Source organism: Canis lupus, chromosome 11, assembly GCF_048164855.1.
Source record: "Canis lupus baileyi chromosome 11, mCanLup2.hap1, whole genome shotgun sequence".
Taxonomy (NCBI): Eukaryota; Metazoa; Chordata; class Mammalia; order Carnivora; family Canidae; genus Canis; species Canis lupus.
Genome location: NC_132848.1, coordinates 68,309,941 through 68,329,368, shown reverse-complemented (window position 1 = coordinate 68,329,368; position 19,428 = coordinate 68,309,941). Strand labels below are relative to the sequence as shown.

The window sequence follows — 19,428 nt, the reverse complement described above, 5'->3', positions numbered from 1 at the left end:
AAGGATGGAGCCAGATCAAATATTTTTTATCATCTTCCCTAGCTCTGTGTCATCACTGTAGAAAGTGAACTGCTTCTGGAAAACTGATGCATTAAAACTGTTCAAAAGAGCTAGGAGCTGGATCTGGAATTTTGACTGGAAGTGGGTATTTCATAGCTAAACGTGGTGTCTGGTCAGCTCTCATCTATTTTCGGAGACAGTACTGGCTGCCTTCAATTAACTTGTGGCAATTACAGCTGTGCAAGTCTCTCCCTAACACTAAACCACACACACTAGTTAGCAGCTTGGCTCAGAACAAAAAAATCAAATCCACCCTTAACATAGCCTTATGTAAAACCTCATTATCTTTTCTATTATTATAAAGCAAGTTTTGGGAAAGCCCTTATTTTCCAAGCATTAAATGCCCTTGCTTGGACTCTGAAGATTTCTGCAGACAGCAATGCCTTTTATTGTGACCCAACACACCATGCTCCATCCAGCTCTTGCTGACTCATAGACTCACACCCAAGCATAGTAGATAGAATGTAGGAAAATGCCTATGGGGGCAGCCAGGTCCTTGCTAATGAAACCAAAGCAATGCCTGAATGACTAGAAAACCAAAAATTCACTTATTTCCAGGAAGCTTTCCTCAGACGTTTAGCAGCAAATATGGGGTTGAGGGTAAGGAATAAATTGAAGAAATAGGGAACATGATGCCCAGCCAAGATCCCTAGCTGGGGTCCAGCAGAGCTCACAGGCCGGATGCATTCAAATTGACCATTGACTAAGATGTCAGGAGGGCTTCAACTTTATGGAGCATTTGGCGTGATGCTAGATGGAAATCAATACCCGCAATCTAAAATTTTGTGTTTTGTGTTTTGTCAGTTGAAGTTTGATATCTGTTTCTCTTTCTTGGAGTGATTTTCCTCCTGCAATCAGCATGATGAAAAAGAAAATATTGCTTATAAATGAAATCAGCATAGTACTGGCTGAGCTGGAGAAAGCTGGCAGTTGCAGAAATTCTGTTTTCACTTTACATTAAGTGGCATTAATTTTACTTCTACATAACTGAGTATAACCAGACGGTCATGGATCGGGATTCAACTCTTCTTTCAGGGGCACTGGGGTACAAGTGTGAGCTATCAGGTCAGGGGGCCAGACCCTCTTGGTCATCTCTTAGCAAGGACTGTATCATTTAGCCCCAGGACCTCATTCTAGGCCGGAGATTGTCAAGTGCCTCCTCTTAGCCAAGAAGTGAACTAAGCTCAGTAGAGCCCAGAGGCACTTGGTCTACCAGGTGAGCCAAAAACCATTTCCCCTCTAGTCCAAAGAATGAGGTGTGTGAAAAGTGTCTAAGCCAGAGACTTTTTTTTATAGGCCTGAGGGCTGGCTTTGAAAATGAGGTCACTACCACGTTCAGATTTTCCCACTACATCTAGCGTTAAAGACCAGTGCAACATCCAACGAGAATGGCCAGTTTATAGCTCTACTTGTGAATGAGGAGCCACTGGTTCTAGTCAGTCCCAGGTAATGGGAATTTCTCAGCACATCCCTGTTAACCAAGATGGTCTGACAAGGGAGAAAGAGAGGCACTTTGGCCTCGTCGCTACCATTAGTCCTCTAGGAGGCCTCGAATAAAGTAAACCTGTAACGCTCTGACCCTCTCATGTGTCACTGATAACATGGAAGAGCATAATAGCTGCTGAAAAGTAAGGTCCTCGCCTAGTAGAACTCTGAGTTCTTCTCAGCTTAAAGATCTGAGATTCAAGGTCTATTTTGCATGTGTGTTTCTGAGGGCAGAGACCTTGCTTTTATTTCAGTGTCCTGAGTAGTTGATACACGGCAGGAATTTATCCATGTTGGACCTGAATAAATAAATAATTATAATGCTCAAGAAAAAAATATATTCTTACAAATAGCCACAGTGCAGCTACCCAATTAACTTCTTTGTTGCTGCTGCAAAGACTGTGATTTCGGCCAGACAGTCCTACATACCAAGGGGCCCAGCCAAGGGCAGAGTTTCCAGAAGCAATGAGAAAAATGAGGACAGGTGGGGATACTCCTACCTTTGAAAGATCTTGGGAGCCTGAGAACACTAGCAAGTATGCAATCACTCCCAGAAAAGCCTGGCTGTCTTGTTTGTGCAGATTAGTGAAGACTTAGGGCTATCTGAAATGATCATTTTGTAGGTATGAACTGGGCTCCTCCCTCTTCAAACCCCTTAAAGCCCATGGTCCTGTAATATCAGAAGAAAGATACTTATTCACTCCCTGACCATGGAGAATTTTGTGTGATTTGGGTACAAAAAAAGCAGGGACAGATGGAAGCTCCTCCTTGATATGTAGATATCAAGTGTGGGTCCTTGGAGCTATGATCTAATCTATGATAAAAACAGGGGATCTGATCCTAGGCAGACCACGGGAGGCTTGACTATCAGCTGAGGAACAACACAGGGCCCAGAGAAGTCCAAGGCAGTAGGGACTTGTCTGGGAAAATGGGCTCCAGCAAATGGAGACAAGACATCCAGGTACATGCCATGCTCCATGCTCCCTCTCTACCCCCTACCTCCCCAGGGCTCTGACAGGGGCTGTGGTCCTGCTGGGCGGCCCTTCCTCCTCGCTCTAGCTCTCACTGGGTTCTAATAATACTGTTCCCTCCCTTGTTTCTTTAGGCCTCGGGGACGATAATGACTTTCACTGTTGCTAGTCCCCGGGTTCTCATCAACCTTTGTGGGCACCCATTTCCCTGGCCACACCCCTGTAAATAATCTCTTTATTCTATTCTGTTCAATTAAACCCTTTTGACTCTGTCATCTCTTCTGGCTGGGACAGTGACATAGGGAAACCTTTACTCATCTACACAGATGGACCGTATAGGTCAGTAGAGAACATGGGTGCAGGTGGCACTATGACATTCAAAACAGGTATTTGCCGTATCACCTAGGGATCTCTGAGATTTTCAGGACTGGCCTACTAACAAAGTCATGAGTTTTTACTGAATCATGCATTGCTGTCACTGCTTTCAGGGCTTTTTGCATTCTGGCTACTACCGGGCTTTCACTACTCTCCTTGCTCTAGGCTAAGTGCTCCTTGCTCTCCTTGTAACATACCTTGTGTGTGCCATTCCTCCACCTGAACACCCCCCCCTTCTCTCTTTGGAAATGGTACGTAATAAAGAAAAAAAATCTTACGCTCTTAAATAGATACAGATTATATACTGTCTCTACCAGTTATTATTTGTGGAACTGAATTACGGGTCCCCATTCTTCACTCTCTTACAATAGGAAGACACATCCACCCCCCTGCCTTGACCTCATGTTGGCTAATATGGACTTCCTTGCTACGCTACACTTTAACTTTGGCGTTGGCCATGAAACTTGTTTTGGCCAATGAGATATTGGCACATGAGACTAAAATGTACTTGCAGTTTGGCTTGTTCTTCTGTGCTCCCATGATACATCATGAGAAGAACATGTCCTAGTTAATTATGGTTCTTCAGCCTCAGCCCCAGAATGAGTCATATGAAGCAGACCACATGCTCCACGCAGCCACAGTCCAAGGAAGATACGGCAGGTATGGCAGCTAAAGGGGAGGGCCTAAAGACCAGAACCTGTAGACCAGCCTAGCCCAGTTGAGTGACAGCCAACCTACAGATCCGTAAGCATGAGAGTAAATGATTACCATTCAAGATACTGAATTCTGGTGTGGTTTATTATATGGCATTACTGTAGCAATAGCTGACTAATACAAAATACTTATGCAAACCTGAAAATTAAGGCAACCTCTCAAAACTTTAGTTTCCTCCTTATAAAATTAAAGTAATTACAATAATACTTATTTTATAGGGTTATTGTGAAGGTTAAATGAGACATACAGGGTGTTTGCATAGTGCCTGGCACAAAATAAATGCTCAATAAGTGGTAGTTATATTTCTTAATTTGTAATCACTGGAAATTCCACGAAGCCTTCAGTGTTCATTCTTCTCTTCCTTCATGAACAAAGTATTTGTTGAGCACTACAGCTCCCACAATGACCGCCTTTCTCTGAAGTTCCATCCTATTAATTGTCTATATAAATAATTTGGTTTCATATCTCTCCACCTACTATTTTTTAATATCTACTATGTGCAAAGTATACAATTCAAGATATTGTACTGAGAGAATAGAGAAGGAGAATAACACTTATCGAATGAATATATGAGGTGTGTCAAACACTGTTAGGTACTTTCCATGTCATTTAAATTTCCTAACAATTCTACGAGGTAAATATTGTTTATTTCAAAAAAAAAAAAAAAAACCCAGTCCCTTGGTCAGTAAATAGTAAAGAAGGGTTCAGACGTGTCTTTTTGCAGCAAAGCAGCACTAACTCTTCAGTCTCTTAGAAGAAATGACACATAGCTAAATAATTATAATTCAAGGTAGTTATGTGCACCCTATCAACTAAGAAAATTGTGTGGACAGAGAAAATAGACATAACTCCACACTGGGTGTTTATCCAATACCGTTAAGGTAGTTGCTAAGCCCTTGGATATGAAAAAGAACACAATCCTTATTTGGGAAGAACCAGATTCTAATAATGGAGCCACAGAAGGATAATGTTAACATAATCTGGAAAATAGTGAAGCAACAAGCATTAGGTTTGGAGAAAACTTCCTGGAAGGAAGAAGGTTCGAGCTACATTTTAAAAGATGATTCGAGTTAGTTGGCTGAAGACATAAAGGCAAAGGCTTTTCAAGCAAAGAGAAGCGTAGGAGCAAAAGCTCTACCTACAGTTATGTCTGATCCATCACTGGCAGTGACTGGAGGACAAGAGATGTCTCCCTTCTAACCCTGGCTCCACATACCATTCAGCACAAGGCTGAGGACATAAGCGGAGCTCAACAAAATCTTTCATTTGATTAACTGAATGCCTCCTCCTCTCCTCTGGGAGATACAGAAGGAATAACTGGTATCACAGTCTCCGTGATTTCAAGGCCAATGCCAGTTGCTGCCCAGACAGTAGAGTTAAAACATACAGCTAAAAACAGGCAATATTTTTAAGTAGCAGGGCTCATTAGTGGTAGGATTAGAAATGGAATCCAGGTTGGTTGGTGCTGTATTGATGTTAGCACACGATTTCTCAAGATTCAGTGGCCGTGGTGTCTGAAGTTCCCCCAAAGCTAACTTCAACACATTCAGGAGACAATTTCAACAGAACATATGAAGAATATGAAAGCAGTACCCTAATTTCAACAGGAGCAAACCAGAAACACATGGAAAAACACCTTTTTCAGAGGACTTATTTATAAATCTTCTCTTTCCTCTCATGAATATACCCAGTCATCATAGCCTTTGTTCACGTGGAGTATTAAATAACCTCAGTCGTCTACATAGGAAAAATTATCTTTAAATTGTACTTGCAAATTTGACTTTGGGGGATTTTCATATTATAATTGTGCATTGTTCTTGTTTCTGATGACTTAACAGATGAAAACTGTCCATGGGAGGCAGTTTAGCAAGTGAGCTATCCCACTCCCCAAACAAAACTACAGTCCTTATCAACTGTGAGAAAATAATTAAATTTGCTGTCTTTAAATGATACTTTCAGAATGGCTTATACATACATCAAGAGTATTTTAAAATCTGAACTAAGACCCTATGGGAACTCTTCTAAGGGATGTGCAACTGACCTGCAGTTCTGAAAAATGAACTGTATTTTCTAATTTGTTTATTTTTTAACTAAAGTACTAATGTGTCGTTCAAGTGGCAATAGGTGGTTAATCCTCTATAAAAGTTCTTGGATATGTTCCTTGTAAATGCTAATTATTAAGAAGAAAACATTATAGGGTTTCTTAGGAAATCAATACTTTATTATGCAATAATTGCATCTGCAAATTTAATGTTCTCCATAAGCCCCAGTAGAATGAAAGAGGTCACTGGGTGAGATGGTGCAAATGGTCCTTGCCTGACCTGGAAAATCCTCTAGAATTTGAGGCCTAGTAAAGTGGTGAGATGTCATTAAAATATTTTCACAAGTACAACATTTATTATGGAAACCAAATTGTAAGAACATCTGTCTGGATGACACTTTGGCCCAAAGTTGGATCTAAACCTGGTAACAGTTATAATTGAAACTGTGGCTTCATTTTTCTCCCAAGATCTTTGATTTTTCTTTTGCTTCACAGAGCAATTTATTTCTCAATGTTACAGCAGTTAACTTTTGTTTTCCTAAACCTTCCTGGGCAAAAATCCCAGTAATTCCGGTTTTCTACCAAGAAGTCACGGAAAGTGGGAAGGAAGGGAAAGAACCTTCAAGGAGATAGAAGAGAGATCTAAAATCACTCTTCCAAGAATTTCTGGGTCACTATCTAATTGATATGCCTGTTGGCAGGCCTCACCTTTAAGCCTGTTCTGACTTCACAGGCAGTTCTTATTCTGCACTCAGCCATGTGTGAAGACTCGAGGCACTGAACGTGGAACCCAGAAAAATCTAGCCAAATCCACGTAAAGCAGTCAGGCTGGGGAACTGTACCATAGCAAAATACCCCAAACAGTTGTTTTTCCATTATGAGCCTTAGCATGGCATTTATTATCATTTTTTATTGCACACTTTTAAAGGCAATGGTCCATTTTACTTAGATCATTAATTTGCAAAAATCATGAGATATGAGCAGAGATGGTATTTTTTATGGACCATGCTACACCTCTATAGGACCCCAAAGGAAATGAGGTGTGGGTCTTAGCACATTATGGGAAGAGGCCCTGGAACCACAAGTTCCATATTCTTCCAGAAACAGAAAAGACCAGAGTAATTTCACAAGAATAATACAGTTGGATGAATGAAGAGATGCCTGACATTAGAACTGACATTCTAAGTAGATGAATGGACAGATAACACAGTGACAGTGTGACCAGCACTGGAGTGTAGCCGTCAGACCCCTGGACGGAGAACCTGGAGGACTTGGGCCCACTTAGCCCAGGCACTTGCTAGCTGTACAACTGCTGTCAGTGAACCTCTCCAAATGTACCTCACTTTTGCATCTGTAAGACGCTAATAAAAATACCTCTTTCATTAGCTTGGTTGGGCAAAAGAGTCCCACGGAGTCAGGTCATGGTCTGCAGAGCCAGACTGTCTTGGTTTAAATCTGAACTTCTCTCCCTTGCTTGCTCTGTGACCTTAGTTATTTTATCCTCTCTACATTTGTGTTTTCTCATCAATAAGGCAGGAATAATGTACTAAACTAGGAACAGAGGTGAAAATTAGGTAAGTTTATATATGCAAAGTGTCTAGAAGAATATCAGGTACATAACAGGCTAAATACACTATAATAATGTTTCTGTTTTTATATATAAATAGTGTATTGTATATACAATAGCATTATATAGATATACTTCACATTAGTTATTATTACTATTATTAAGATTATACAAATTGTGATTCCCAGTTGCAATCAAGAAAGACAAGCCTAGCTGATTTCAGCAGAAGGGGATACTAGAGGATACTAAGAAGATCACAGAATCTTTAGGATAATCAGGGACCCAGCATTGTTCATTATATAGTCAGAACCAAAACAGCCAGGATTAAGACCCAATTACACTCTAGAACTGTCAGGGTTAGAGACCACTGCCCATCTCTAGGCACTAACCTCCCTTAAGATTGGAATCCAAGAGCCTTATCATTGCCATCTGAGAAGTCTTTGTAACCAGAAGATTCAATTTCTCTTTGCATAACTGCTTCCCCTTATTTCTCCAAGTCATAAATGGGATGGCTCTAATGGGTAGAACCAAGGCTATTTATCTGTATCCTAGCTACAAAGGAGCCTGGCAAATGTAGCCTTCAGCCTTCCAGCCTGTGTGGTAGAGAAGAACTAAGGAAAACTAAAAGAAAACGGGAGTGAGTCAACTGACAATATCTGCTCTAAGGATTTTTAAATAAAATACAGTGCTGGCAGCCACTTTTTGCTCTAATAAGGCACAAATGGAAGGCCTTTGGTTTGTTTTTCACAGATTTGTTAGGAGTTTCCAGAGGTAACTAATAATTATACTTGTAACACCATCATGTCTCCACTGAGCATAAACAAGTAGAACTAACCTAATGGCTGGCTCCCTGCCTATGACTTGGGACAGAGGGGTTGTTCCTTTTCTACAAGCATTTTGTGCCCTATGTAGAAAAGTGAGATGGTCCTTCCTGTATCTGCATTCTCTGGAGAAGTAGATGTAGACTGGCATGATCTAGAAAGGCACAGACTGAGATCTACTCCTGGAGGAGTGCCCTTGGAAACTTAAAAAGTATAAAGTACAGGTACACCTGGGTAGCACAGTGGGGCAAGCTTCCAACTCTTGGTTTCAGCTCAGGTCATGATCTCAGGGTGGTGAGATGGAGCCCCATGTTGAGCTGTGTACTCAGCACAGAGTCTGCTTGAGATTCTCTTCCCTCCTACTACTCCCCTCCAATAAATAAATCAATTTTTAAAAAGTATAAAGTACAATGATATATGAAGTACTAGCTGCTCGAGGCTTTGAGGATTCAGTAGGCCTGGGGACCATTAATACAATTAACCATACTTTTAATCAACAAAATGGTAATTACCCACAAGGCATATTTTAGATATTGTCTAAATATGGATGAATAGAGAGAGCTGAGAAACATGGCTTCTAGTTCTCTTCTAGTATTGCTGCATATCCTGCAAGTTATTCCAACTTTCTGGGCCTCAGTTTCCTCATTTAAATTTTGATATCCTTTTAAAGTAAAAAATTCTGATCCTTAAATTCTTAAAGTTTTAATTTCCACGTTTTAACAGAGGTACATATTTAAATATTTCTTATTGACAGAAATATTCTTATTTGACAATCTTAAGTCCCATATAAAGACTCTAGAAAACAAATTGCTACAAAGTTGTGCTCTTTTTAAAGTGTATGAAAATGATACCAATTATTGTCAATGAAAAAAAAAATAGCTCAGCTTGATCATAGTCACTGTTGGTATATTTTACTTTACTGCTCCAGAAATAACTTTTGCTTGCTTTCCTGCAGTCAAACCAATGAATGGCCACTTACGTGTGGGAACTGTATCCTTTATTTCTATTAATGCTGAATAAGCTTATATAGTGTACCCAACCATATATTATGAAACCTATCAAAGCAAGAAAACCTTCAAAATGTTTTTGTTTTAGAGGCTGTTGCAAGACGTAAGGTTAACTTGATTCATATGGCTTAATCTTCAGAGCATATCGAGTCTTCCTAATAAAAAGTAAGCCTGGGTGGCTCTGTCGGTTAAGCATCCAACTCTTGATTTCAGCTCAGGTCATGATCCCAGGGTCATGAAATTGAGCCCCATGTTGCACTGGGTGTGGAACCTGCTTTAGATTTTCTTGCTTCCTCTCCCTCTTCCTCACCATCCCCTTGCTTGTACAAGCTTGAGTGCTCTCTCTCTCTCAAAAGAAAAAGTTACCCAAAGCCAACTTCCTCATAGTCTAAATCCCATAGAAGTACCCACACTAATACAATAAGAAAAAAAAGTTTAGATTAAATTGTTGGAAAGGGTAAGAAATTTCATTATTAATATAATTTTTCTCTCTATAAAGCCCAAGAGAATCTACTGAAAAAGTGATTACATCTAACAGAGTTCAGAAGTAGCTAAAGTGACTGTTTATGAACAGTAATCAAAATCCATAAATCTACAAAAAAGTCTATAAATTTACAAAATAAATAGATTTACTAAATGTCAAGAACAATTGGCAGGAAAGTAAAATGGGAAAGATGAGCCCATCCAAAGAAGTAAAAAATACAGACTACCTAAAAGTAAACTTAATAAGAAATGTGTATACCATGCACAAGGAAAAGAGCCTGACCACAGGATACAGAAGACTTGGGTAACTGGTAAAGCAAACTATTTTCTTGGGTACAAAGTTTCAATACCACAAAAAGTAACTGATCAACTTATTGGAATTCAACTCAAGAATCCCAACAGAATTGTGGCGAGAGTGGAGTGGGGAAATGGCCAGGATGCATCTGAAGGAAATACATGCAACAGATAAAACACTTCCCTATGTAGTCTAACACCAGTCTTGGAGCCTAGATTGGTCTGAGCCCCATTTCTGACACTTAGAATTTGAAGGATCTAACACAAATCACTTCTCTTTCTTCTCATATAGTTTTTTTTGTCCCACTGGCAAAAAGGAATCATCACCATGACCATCAGAAATTCCACAACATCCAATGAGACAATGAATATCAAAGTGTTCAGTAAAACTCTAAATGGAGACACACATATTAATTATTGCTCCTTTCTAAAATCAGATAAATAAAACCAGGATTAAGATCCTGAGGTCATATAATATATGAACATGTAGAGATGCTCCAAAGAGGATTGGCCAACATACAACGGAGCAAATAAAGAGCTGCAGTAGTTCAAGGAACAGATGGGCTTTGTAGATGGAAGCGGTCTTTCAAAGTACATTAATCAGACACGTTTTATAAACACAGCTATCAGCATGAAAGAAAAGAGTAAAAAATGATGCTTTACTTTTAAAGTACATAAAGTTATACTTTACTGAGCACTTACTATGTGCTAGACAAAACAGAAGTATTATGTACAAGTCCGTAACAACCACTCCCATTTTGGAGGTAAGGATGCACAGGTGAAAATGAAAAACCAACATGACAATCAGGCTGGCCCAACTACAAAAATCCTCAACAAACCGCTTTAACAACCATAATAAAGTGCTTCTAATTGGAACTTTTATCTTTGCAAAGCACTTTCACGTCGGTTTCCTCACTTGAGCTAGTCAACAAAAACCTTGCGTAGGTAGACTAATTCTTAAGCTAATTTTCTAGATGGAAAACTGAGTCACCAGGAGATTAACCTGGTAGCACAGAGGTGAAGCTTTGTAGAGCTACCAATTCCCAGTCCCTCCTCCGAAGCCTATTAAATAAAAATATCTAGGGATGGAGCCCACACTGGCCCACTTAATTCTCAACCAGCAGCTGCACTGAAGTCCCCTGATCTGTGGTTCTCAGAGTGTGGGCCCCCCACCAGCACTATTACTCGTCTGAAATGCAAATTCTCAGGTCTCCCAACCCCAAATCTCCTGAATCAGAATCTGGGGAAAATCTGGGTTTTCACATACCCTCCGGAGATTCTGACGTACACTATGGTTTAAAAATCATGGACGTAGATTAAAAGAGGTAACGCAGCGCAGTGAATAAGAAAAGGGACTCTCAACCCTGCCAACTTAAATTAGATCCCATCTCTACCCTCTCTTGACTGTGGAATCTTAGGCAACTGCATCATGTCTCTGGCCTTGGTTTAAACTCGTAAAATGAAGATGGCTGCAGCTTTTCTTTCGCAGGATTTAGAATTTAAAAAGTAATAACAGCATCTTACAGAGAGAAGAGCTTGAATGAAAATTAAGTTTCTTGCCCAGAATTAAAGCTGTGAATGAGATGAAAGAGAGCTGAAGAGGCTCAAGAAACAAAATCCTTGGGGAGACAAGCTCTAGGGGTTTCACTCCAGAACCCAAGGTCAACAACTCTGCACACACATTCTAAATGACGGGGGAGGGGGTGCAGGGGGGAACAGGAGAATGTGAAGAATAATGTGAACAAGTAACCCACCAGGAGGCTGGAACATGCCTTTGCCTGTAGGAGCCTTTGCGGTCCGCTGAGAAGAGCACTGGACTGCTGGCCTACCTGAGTCCTAGCTGTGTGGCCTCAGGCAAGTCACTCAGCCCCTCTGGGTTTCAGTTTCCTCACACAAACAACTGTGATAATCATAGTGACCTGACTTTCTCCATGGAATTGCTGAGAATCAAGCAGAAATAATAGATGTCATTATATAGTTGAGAAGTCAAAGGTCTCAGGCAAATGTTAGGATTAGCATCATAATGTCTTCCTCCAGTCTTTTTTTTTTAAGATTTTATTTATTTATTCATGAGAGACACATACAGAGAGACAGGCAGAGGGAGGAGCAGCAGGCTCCATGCAGGGAGCCCGACGTGGGACTCGATCCCAGGACCCTGGGATCATGCTCGGAGCCGAAGGCAGATGCTCAACCATGGAGCCACCCAGGTGCCCTCCCCCTCCAGTCTAGGCAACATCTGACATTGCATTAACTCCTTCCAGTCCAGCATAAGCAGATAAAGAATCATGTCCCTGACAACCTGACGCTGAAAAATCTGTTACCTCGTAATCCTGGAGCTCAGAACCCTGCCATCACTTGGGGCGGGCCCGGCCAGGATGTTTACCCCGTACAGCTGTTTGGCTTAGAATGTGGATCAATATATAGAACATTTAAGATACATTTTTTTAATAATCTTTATAAACCAGGGAAGTTGTAATATACAGCCCCAAAGGGAGGCCTCACTTATAAATATCATTTAGGGACCTTAAAACCTATTGCCCCAACTCCTGACAGTATGTGACAGCTGAGATCCTCTTCTGCCCCAGGGCTTGCTGTGTGGCTTCTCTGGGGACAGAGAGGCCCGGCAAGGGCCAGGGAGACCAGGTGCTACATAAACACTCGCTTTCTCGTAAGACAGCGACGAGCATCTTGCTGTGATGCTCTGAAGCCGCGGCGCTCCCTCTGGCACCTCCGGCCCCTCAGCGTCTCTGGGCAACGCGGACTTCTGCTGTCCCTCCCTTGCATCTTTCCTCCAGCCCTTGGGGCTACTGCCGGGCACCCGGCCTTTCTGCTTTACCTGCACTCAACCGTAGACTGATCTTTGTGCTTGGAGGACCGTGCTCTAGAGAGCTCGAAAACAGCCACTCGTCAGGAGAGACACAGCTGGCTTCTTCCCATGATGACTCTAGGAGCTCCGGGGAGGAGCACCTGCTGCACTCCACCTCACTGCCCCTGCCTGGTCCCGCCTGCTTGGCCCATACTCTTCTGAGGGACCATACGTGCCCACGACAAGCTTTCCAGCCGGCCCCCGACTGTGCAAAGACCACTGCACTCCGGGGAGAGCCGGACCCTCTACAGGGAGTCAAACCCCCATGCTATCTGTATCGTGACTCAACCAGCATCAGGCTTCAGTGGTTTCTACTAGGGTCATTTCCTACTTTTCTTCCTTCACTGGGGGACCAAGCTGAAGTCCCTGTTTATAGAAAGAGCCAGAGCCTCTGTAAACAGGAACTATCTGTCTGCTTCTCCAATCTCAATGAAGTTTTAAATGTGCTGCTTTGTAGGTTTTCCAGGAATCCAGTCTGCTTAGACTGATTCACCCAATGGAAATAATTTTCAATGCCTGAAACACCCATTAAATTTCTGTGATCACAGAAACTCATGAGCAGCTAATAGTAATGGCAGGCCCTGTCCAGAATCCCTTCTTAAGCCACTTAGCCCACAGCTGCGGCCTCAGCTTCATGGAACCCAAAGGAACAATTCTGATCTTGGAAAAGTTTAGTTTGAGCAGCTCTAACTCAAGACTGATTACCCCAAATCACTCACTTCCACTGTGGCTCCCGACACGTGTCACCGTGTTGTCGAGGCAGGGTATTTTTCTTATCTAGGAGACCCAGGCCCCCTCTCTGCCCTAGGTCAGGTCTGTAGGCCTCTGTCTGATGTTGTGCCCCCAGGCCCAATGGCCCTCCCCACATGCCTGCTGGCTCCTCTCCCTGACGGCAGAGGTCCTACTTCTGAATCTGAGTCTACAGGTGGGGCCTACTTGCTAAACGACTTCCCTGAATTATAGGGCCGCCTCCACTTGATGATAACGTATCGTATCAGTCACAACCTGCTATTGCCTTGTCTTCTGATGCCCCTATTTTACCCACCAACCTGGAGTTCCCATCACTTGGTCCATTCTAGTAGGCAGGCCAAAAGTTGAGTCCTGGCCTCTTCCAGGCTGACCTATCTGATTGCAATAAAATGGGCCACACTCCATCATACCCTAAGGCATGACACTAGATTGAACAGGCCTGCATGGGGTACCTCCTGAGCAATTACGGACAGAGTTTCATTTTGAAGACATTTGCTATGGCACAAAGTAGGCACTGAAGAGGTGTTGAAGGAATAGATTAATGAACGAAGCTTGCTTGCCCATGGAAGACTGAATCATTTGAAAAAAGCAAGCTCAGATATTATGTCCCAAAGGAATCCTTTAACTTGCATTACGCAGAAGAGGATATAAACGGGGATTTTTCTGTTCAAGCTGCTCAATATATCTCAAGATTTCAGATGTCCCTGGGACCGCCCACCCAACAGGCAAAACCAAACTCATCTAAGCCAAGGACTCAAAAACGTGGAGGTGAGAACAAAGACACATACACAGAGCGATGGAGAAATGAACCTCACCCCAACCTGATGACCTAATGTGCAAGGTTACAAGGACAGGAAGCTAGGAGCTCTTTTTCTTAAAACAATTCACTACAAAAAAAATAGCTCAGTCAGTCCGTCCCACGGGCAGAATGATACTCCTTCAGCCGCTCTCGCTCTTACTGCTGAGCTGCAGAGTCACCGTGAGGCAAGAGAGAGCAAGCAGAGAGAGTGCATGTGTCCAGGAGCCTCCAAGGCCTTGGGGAAAGGAGATCTAGAGGAATCTAATTCTGCCAGAGGCTGTCTGTTAATCCTGGTGAAAGCAGAGTCATGAGAGTGGAGGATTCCAAGGGCTTCTCTGCTTTCTTTCGACTCTCGCCTGAAAAGAGGTGGGCAATGGAAGGAAGAGACGCTGCGCTCTTTCTGCTCACTGGCCGGAGAGAAGGAGAGAACGTGTTCAGGCTTTCTGAGTGAGGCACTGGTCAAGGAGTTAGGAACTGCCCTCACAGTGGGCATGCCCAGATTCTGAGAAACTCGCCATGTCGCCCAGTTAAAATATGAATTTCAGATAAACAATGCATGATTGTTAAGTATATGTATGCCTCATGCCATATTTGGGACATACTTATATTTTTAAAAATTGAGTTGTTGGTCTGAAATTCAAATTTCACCGAGCACCCTGTATTCTCATTTGCTAAACCTGGCAGCAGGACCCACAAGCAGATGGCTCACCGAGCTCCAGATGTGTCTAATGAGGTGACCAGCACAGAAAAAAGGACTCTGGACTATGACAGGGTATGAAATCATGAAAATTCATGCTTCTGAGGTTACACGCTTCCTGAATTTGTTTCCCTTCCCTTTCTACTAACCCATCTCACACCATTCCTCACTCACTCCCTAGTCCCTTCCCCACTACCCTTGACTATCTCTCCCACAGAAGATGTGCTACCTGTCGTACCCCTGGGGTTAGATGCTGACTTGTGGTATTCTCCAATGATGTCACGTGTGCACATTTTGGTTTGTCAGTTCTCAAAGACAAGGACTCTTCCTTCTATTTCTACTTCCTTCTATACCTCCCATGTTCCCCGTGAACACATGCAGCCCACAACTCAAGGGCTAGGCAGGCACATTGTAGGTGAGGCACATTTAGGGTTAAATCATAAATTCAGAAGTATTCTAAAGTAAAGAAATCCTGGAGGTCCCCAATCCCACTCACTAAACTTGCCAGTAAGGAGACTGAGATCCAGAGAACTGAAGGGACCTACTCAGAAATGTGATAATGATCAGTGGGGAGGGAGACACACAAATTCTGATTTACTGGCTTCCCTCTAGAACTGTCTATTGTATCAGTGGTTGCACAATACTCTGCAAACAGTCATTCTCAGTAAATATTTAAATGAACTGATGAATTAGTAAATAGATAAACAAATGAAATCAATACCTTATCACTGGCTTACTAATTGTGCGGTGGGTTCTATCCTAGGGGAGTTTTTTGGCCCCTGGAATGGTAAATGTAAGCAATGAAATCCAGCCATCTTTCCAGAAGAGATGTTCTGTGATCGCAGGAAATGTGTTGCATGAATGCCATTTCCTTTCACACGACTGGGCTAGGTAAGTCTGGGCTGAGCTGGGTAGCAGCAAAAAGCAGCCTCCTCACTGGGCCAATGTCTACTCCAAATTGCTGCATCTATAACTACAGGAACTCAGAAGGAAAAAAAAATATTTAAAAATATTTAGCCAGTTATGTGACCTTTAACAAGATAAAACTGCCCTAACCTTTGGATTTCTCATCTATAAGATATACAAGTAAAATAAAAAGTTACCAGGATAAAATATTATTTCACTGTGCTTAGGCACTTTTTTCCTAGTAGATGCCCAGAGCAAAGGTTCATTTGATTTTTTTTTTTTTTTCCTTTTCTCAAAGAGGTAACTGCCTCTTTGAGGTTACTCTCAGGTAACTGCCTTCCTAGTCAACAGGTTCTATTTGAAATGTACTCTATGTTTTAGCAGGCCATGGATTCTCAAAATACAGTCCCCAACAGCATCACCTTAGAACTTGTTAGAAATGCAAATTCTTGGGCTCCAAGGCAGACTTCCTGAATTAGAAATGGGAGGGGGGGGCATATTAATCAGTGTTTGAACAAACACATCAGGTGCTTCTGATACATATTCAAGTTTCAGAACCACTGTCCTAGGCTGATGTTTCCAACAGTATGGTCAATGTACCATTCAATGAAAAACACTCTTATTAAACCTGCAAGTTTCTAGGCCCAGTCTCTGATTTGCTAAATAAAACCTCTTGTAGGGAACATGGGACTCTCCTTTTTTAACATATCACCCAGGTGAGTCTGATGCACTTCTACATCAAGAAAAACTTGACAGTCAAAATAGTGATTGCACTTCAGCATTTGTGGAGGTCAGATCGGAATTCCTGTTTCCATTTCTTTGTGACCCCCTAACCTTGACAGGAGGTATAGCTGCGGAACCAATGCCAGTAGGCTCTAGAGGAGTGGTCAAATGGCTCTGTGGTCACACTACCACCTTGGCAGGAACATATTCATCAGTGACTGATGGGAACATGCCTGCCCACCCAACCTGCTCTCCTAACCAGGAATGGCTCAGATCCAGTCACCTTGTTCCTAGTGGCAGAGCCCAACCTGGTTTTACAGATTAGTGGTTTTCTACAAATGCACACGCACCAAGTGAAGACAGCATCCTGAAAATGGTTTTCCTGGTTATGTGGGTCCTCATCTAATCTGGTGAGAGATGATCAAGAGAAGTCATAAAATATGCTAATTCAACACAACTCATTCCTTTCGTGGAACCTGAAGGTATATGTTGAATGATAATCAGAAACTAAGCAAAAATTTTGGCCTAATTCACAGCTTAATTGTTGGAACACCTTTTTTTTTTTTTTTTCCCTTCAAATTGGCCAAGGGTGACGAAGTATGGTAGTGACCACTCAGGCAATATTTTTATCTACAAATTCCCCGGACCCAACAACATAAATGTAAATGCATGGTTAATGAAAGCCTATTGTAGTTTCAAGGTGATAGAGCTAGAAGTTCTTTAAGCTGTTTTGTGAAGGAACTATGCCACAGTAAAAAAAAAGTTTTTCCCAGTATATCTTGAAAATTTTATATGGATTCATAAAGTAGATTTCTTAGTCATTTCTCTTAAGTCTAGAAGATAGAACGTTGTGTCAATTCCAATTAAGGACAGATATAACTAAGGTAAAGTTTATTTATGATCAAGAAATCCCCAAGCATCCGGTACGTGGTGATAATAATTAAAAAGCCAAACTTTCCCTTAAGGTAAAAACACTAAAACAAAACAAACACAAAAACCTACCACAGAGGCTCAACTCCTAAAAATACCACCACAGAAACATTTAGGGAACAGTCCTGCAAGAACAGAAGGGCTTCTTTATTGCTTTCAACATAGATCCCTTTTGTAAATGATACTCTGAGAAGTTAGCAACCAGGCTCCAGTGCCAACTTTCATTTGACGCCTATCATCAACTCTCACCCTATAAAATAAAGTGATAAGAGGGGTGCCTGGGTGGCATCAGACTCCTGATTTTCACTCAGGTCATGATCTCAGGGTTGTGAGATCGAGCTCTACATCTGGCTCCACACCGGGCATGGAGTCTGCTTAAGATTCTCTCTCTTCCTCTGCCCCTCTCTGTCCCTCCCCCAACCCATTCATGCTAGCGCTCTCTTTAAAAAAAAAAAAAAAATGGGGGTGGTGGTGGTGGTGATAAGAACGAGTGATTCAGGCTTGCCACGGTGCACTAGTATACGCTTGGAAGTCCAGCTCAGTTGACGTTCCAGGAAGTGCTCTCCTACTGGCAAGGAGAGAATCTGGAACGTACTTGCATTTGACTTTTCACAATCTGTGGAGTAGCTGCACTTTATAGATGAAAACACAAGATGGAAACGATCACTCTAAAAAAGCCCTGAAGCTCTTGAGGTTCTTTGAACTCTCCCATGATTCGTACTTAACCATTGGGAATGAGAAACAATAGAAGCAATGAAATCAGTAACAATAACAGAAGTAATATCAGTCATCTTGATGAAACCTTTGTTAACCAGTCTTGGTGTCAAGTGTGGAACACTGGTTACACTACTTTACCTCCAGGACCATCCTTAAGGTAGGTATTGCTACTTTACAGGCTAACATAAAAGACTCCAGAAAGCTGGGTAACCCACACAGGCATGGCAGTTGAGTGCCAGTGCTCTGTGGACAGTCCTCTGATTCATTACACCCTGCCAAGGGCTGAGTGTCTTTGTCTACCCAAAATTCATTATGAGGTCCTACCCCCTAGTGTGTTGGTTTTGGAGATGGAACCCTTGGGAGTTAATTAGGTTTAGATTATGTCTTCAAGGTGCGATCCTCCTGATGGGGAGGGTCCTTGTACAAAGAAGGAAAGAGATGCCTCTCCTCACAGGCACACACTAGGGAAAGGCCATGGAAGCCCACAGTGAGAAGGTAGCTATCTATAGCTAACTACCAGCCACAGAGAAGGCTCTCCCAACACCAAATCTCTTAGCACTTTGATTTCGGACTTCCCAATCTCCACAACTCTAAGAAATAACTCCTCTTGCTAAGCTACCTTGTCTATGGTATGTTATTATAGCAGCTTAAGCAGACTAAAACACCCTCTTCCCTTTTTTTGGACCAGTGATGCTGTAAAACATGGTGGGAATTTCCCTGTACTATTTTTCAAGTCTCTTCTCTGTGGAATCCAAAGTCAGGACAATCATTCATTCACTCATAGGACACATACATGCTGCGTTAGTACGTTGACTCAGGGTGAGCCTGAAGTCACCCAGAGGCTGCCACCACAATCTGATGGTCAAACCTACACCGTTGTTGCTGCCAAGTTGCCCGAGATCACACAGGGGGAGGGAAACCCAGAAGCCCTGGTTCCCAGTCCTGTGTTCTATCAAAGCATTCCGCCCAATGTAAAAGGGCTTTAAGGTGATGCCAAATAGGGAGCAAAGGGGACAGAAAGATCACATCCTATAGGGTTCCAAGAGGGTAAAGCAAAGAAACGAAACATTAGATATTGGATTTGGTTTCCCCCACCTCTGGGGCAACTGCAGCTGCTCATGAAGAGCTGCAGAACTTCAGGAGTGGGCCTGTGGGAAGAATGCAGCTCTAAGCATCCTCCTCGGGATGAAGAAATGGACAGACCAGAGCACCCTCTCAGGCT

General features: G+C 42.3%; 1 long non-coding RNA gene across 1 annotated transcript in view; it reads right to left on the bottom strand.

Moving 5' to 3' along the window:
* LOC140600386 (uncharacterized) overlaps positions 1–19,428 on the bottom strand; it is a 343,896-nt gene that overhangs the window by 126,544 nt on the left and 197,924 nt on the right. The window lies entirely within an intron of this gene.